Consider the following 4,933-nt stretch of genomic DNA (forward strand, 5'->3'; position numbering starts at 1 on the left):
TCTCATATATATATATTAATTCCACATTTATTAAATTTATAAATATTTGGTTTCTCTCCATATATAAACTTTATGTACACCTTTTTCTTTTGGTTGTCATACCTTTCTCATAATTTAACCAGTAGCTCTCATAATTATATGTTTCAACACTAATTATATTTTGCCTAATTTTTAAAACAACATATATATTTATATATGCAATAACTTTTACTAGATTTGACTATTACATAATATCACATTCATAGTGAGGGGTAGATACAGAAGATATAGTTTGTACAGTGAACCTTGGAGGAGGCCTGATACATGCAGGGATAGCTATCTTGTCACATAAAGTCTATCAACATCCACTACTTTGCTCAATCCCTGGAAAGGATCAAAGACCTTGCATTTATTGGGATGCAACTTTTCAGTAACTAAAAAGGGACCTGTAAATGTACAATTAAATTTAGATTGGTGGTCAGGCATGTTTTTATAAACATGATCACCAATACTGGTGTTAACAGGCTTAGCCCGCAGATGCTGGTGTTTCAAAATTTTGGCTTTGGAGACATCAAGTTGCTCTCTGACAGAAGTATAGATATTATGCAATGTATGATATTGCAGTTGACTATAGTCCTCAATATTGTAGAGGGGACGAGTAAAATTGTCAAGCACATCATATGGGAATCGTTTTTTTACTCCGTAGATGACGTAATGAGGCGTCCTGTCCGTAGAAGCACTAATATTGCTGTTAACACAAGCACTGACATGCGGAAGCCAATACGCCCAAGATTCATGAAGGCTACTTGCAACGTACCTGAGGATATCTAAAATATTCTTATTCGTCCTCTCTACAAGACTATTGAATGCAGGATGGTAAGCAGTCACGAATGTTGTGTGATGCCGCAAATACTCGCTAAAACCTCATTTCTAAATTCCGAAGCACTGTCACTAACGAGCACCGAAAGAGTAGTGTATGGCAATATATATATATATATATATATATATATATATATATATATATATATATATATATATATATAAAATAAATAAATAAATAAATGAATAAAAAAATAAAATAAAATAAAAACATGAGAAACCAAAATATGGGCTACTACTGGAGCAGACTTGCTACGTAAGGGAGACAATATTACAAAGCGACTAAAGTGATCCACACACAGAAGGACATACACAGAACCTTGAGTACTACGAGGCAGTTGTAAAAAGACTATAGCCACAGTCTGAAAAAGGCAAGAAGGAGTAGGGTACCTTAAGATGGGAGTAATGTGCGTAGAACCTTTGTTCTGGGCACAAGAGGTACACTGGGCTATATGAGAGGTAATGTCCAGTCGTATTTTTGGCCGCCAATAATACTTCTTACATGCCATAGCCAGAATTTTGTCACGACCTGGGTGACCAGCCTGAGGGGTATCATGAGCAAGGGACAAAACAACAAGAACTGGGGACTCGGGGATCATTAGCTGTGCCACATCCTGCTCAAAAACTTTCACATTACGAATGAGAATCTAGTCTTGCAATGAAAATTTGGACAGGGGAACAGGTAAATCTGGTAAGGTTGTATCATCACCAGACTCCAAAACATAAATAACAGCAGACCAAACAGGGTTCTAACGCTGAGCTGTGGCCAGATCCTTCAGAGAGAAATTGTCAATCACTAAATGTAGCTAGAGATATATTACGTGAATGTTCATCAGCAACATTGTTCGCGCGCCCTTGAATATGCTTAAGGGTTGGGTTAAGTTCCTCAATCAAGAGAAACCATCTGGCTAGGTAGCCGGAAAGATTTTTGCCCTTGAAAAGCTGGGTGGCAGCAGAATGGTCCGTGTAAACTGTAACGTGATATTCAAAAATGATATCCAGGTAAACAAAAAGTCCGTTACATACTAGGCCATGAAAATGTAATTAATCAAGCGCCGGGAAGTCAAGTGAGCATTATTCAACACCATGGGGCAACGAAGCCATTCATGATGTCCACTGGGAGTCGAGAAGGCCGTGATCTTGCGAGACTTCTCCTCCAAGGAAATCTGCCAAAAGCCCGCTTTTAATTCTAGGGTGGTGAACACCGTATTACCAATTCAAATGGACTAGAGAAGGTCACATAATACAGGTAAAGGGTAATGTTCTCGAATAACGACCTCGTTAACTCGCCTATAATCAATAAAAGGACGAAAAGATCCAACTTTCTTAGGCACCAGGAGGAGTGGTGAGTCCCACTCTGAGTGAGACTTGTACAACGCCTTCACGTAACATGTCGTCAACCAACGACTGTGTTATAAGCCGACGATAATGAGTCAACCTGTAAGAGGAAACGTAAACAGGACGAGCACCTGCCTGAAAATCATCTCTATGGATCTCACCTACAAACGTTGCAAATTTGGAGGCCAAGTGAGCTGTGTCACTTGCTTGTGGAGACTGTAGCACAGAAGCTGCACTGATAGTAAGCGAATTCTGGAAAGCATCAACGTCAACTACTTTAAAGGAGACTGAGTAACTGCCAGAAGAGAGAGCCATGGGAGCACCCATGACGTTGGTTACCATAGCAGTGGTAACATGATCCTCGAGAATAGTGGTGAGAGTCCCTTCCAAAGCATGGCGACAAGCGTGAAAAGAGTCGGACTCAGATAAAACGTCAGACCCAATTGGAGCACCTGAAATGCGCACCGAAACTCGACCTGTACTTCAAGGTCTAATACAATGATCTCCTGCAGCAACAACAGCACAAAAAAGAATAGGAGAGTTAAAGCGAGAGAAGTCCTTTCGAAGGCAGCTGAACGATTTGATAATGCACAGGAGGGGAGTCACAAATGAAACTGGCCTATCTGTTACAGGAATAGCAAAACTACAGAAAATCACTACACGGGAACTAGGAGATATATCGATGCCATGTGCTGTAAGAGCATAAATGCCTAAGAGGCAATTATACATAAGAGCAATACCAGATACAACAACCAAAGTGACATAGAAAAGTCTGTAGCATGCGAGGAAACCCTTAAGGGAATGCAAACAGATCCAAGAATTGGCAAGGGAGAACCTTGTACAGAACACAAACTATTACAAAAAGCAGACAAAGGGAGAATGTACAAATCTATGAGAGCATAACAAGCCTTTCTGCTTATAAGATTACATTCTGTACCAGCAACTACAGTGACTGAAATACGTATATTCTATGTAAGAAATTGGAAGGTGAGTAATTGAGAAGACTCAGCAGCCACCAATGGGAAGATCTAGGAACGAACACTACTGGTCAAACCTTTGAGTTGTGAAACTGGTACCTGTGAAAATATGACCAAAGTTGCCTTAGCTGATGAAAATTCTTGGCTCTAAGTTTTAAAACCTTAAAACACTCATCATTCGAGAGCTTCCTATGACCATGGATATGAAAGTAGATATGCATACCCTCCAGCTCTACCCCAAAGAGGTAATGTGTCACACCATCATCATCATCATCATCATCATCATCATCATCATCATCATCATCATCATCATCATCATCATCATCATCATCATCATCATCATCATCATCATCATCATCATCATTGTTGTTGTCATTGTTATTATTATTGTTATCATTATCTTTATGGTTATCATTATCATTATTGTTTTCATTATCATTATAATTATTAATAATATTATCATTATTATTATTATTATTATTATTATTGTTATTATTATTATTATTACTATTATACATACATACATACATATACCAAGGCTTTTTCCCCCTTACAAGGGAGGTAGCCAAAAAGGGAAAGACATAAAAACACTCCCACCCATTTCATCCCTACATACACTCCACACACACCCTCCCACCCTCCCTCTCATCTGAGCACCTCCTGGATGATGGGTCATCCCTGCACCTTGACCACCGCCCTGGGTCAGAAGCAGTGTCGCAAGACACAGCACATCCACAGCAAGGCCGCTTCATTTAATCGGCGACCCCCCCTCTCCGTCCCCCCTTGCATATAAGGAGGGGAAGGGGAGAAATCCCTTCGGGCTGCGTCAAAATTTGCTCACACATACCACCTCACCGCCCACCCCCGCCCATTCCTCCTCATGCAATCACAACATCATCCATATACAACCATTCTCCACTCACTTCTGTCTTCCGTCCTCTCCCTTCCTTCCTCAACAGACATTCCCCTCTTCCCCAAAGCCCCCTTCACCCCATCCATCCACCTCATCCTAGGACGCCCCCTCATGTTCACTCCCTCCACATCTGCCTTCCATACCTCTTTTACTAGTCTTTCTTCACTCATTCTTTCCATGTGTCCAAACCATCCTAATATTCTTTCATCAACCCTATCTCCCAGCTCCTTTTTCACCCCTGTTCTCCTCCTCACCTCCTCATTTCTCACTCTATCCATACTTCTCAGACACCTCATCTCAAACACATTCAAACTCCTTCTCTCTTCTTCTCTTATGTTCCACGTTTCTGCCCCATACAGTGCTGTTGGCACAATCACTCCTTCATACAGTCTCCTCTTCGCATCCATTCCTAAATGTCTATTCCTCATTACACTCTTTAATCCACCAAGGCATTTACTCGCTTCTCTCAATCTACATTCTACCTCCACCTTCACTCCACCTTTTCCTGCTACACTTGCACCCAAGTATCTAAAACTATCCACTTCCTCCAGTCGCTCTCCCTTAATGTTCCCTTCCAGTCTAGTGCCACTTTCACCCCTTGTACCTCTCATCACCTTACTTTTACCCACATTTATCTTTAGCTTTCTTCTATCACATACTCTCCCAAACTCTGCCACCAGCTTCCTCAATCCCTCCTCCGATCCTGCCACAAGCGCAGTGTCGTCCGCAAACAACAGCTGGCTCACCTCCCACTTTTCTCCATTTTCTTTAACCATCTCCAATCCCTGACCCACTACCCTTGCATTCACCTCTCGCACCACCCCATCCATATATAAGTTGAACAGCC

Source organism: Oratosquilla oratoria, chromosome 12 (genome assembly GCF_046742065.1).
Source record: "Oratosquilla oratoria isolate Oo_2021 chromosome 12, ASM4674206v1, whole genome shotgun sequence".
NCBI lineage: Eukaryota > Metazoa > Arthropoda > Malacostraca > Stomatopoda > Squillidae > Oratosquilla > Oratosquilla oratoria.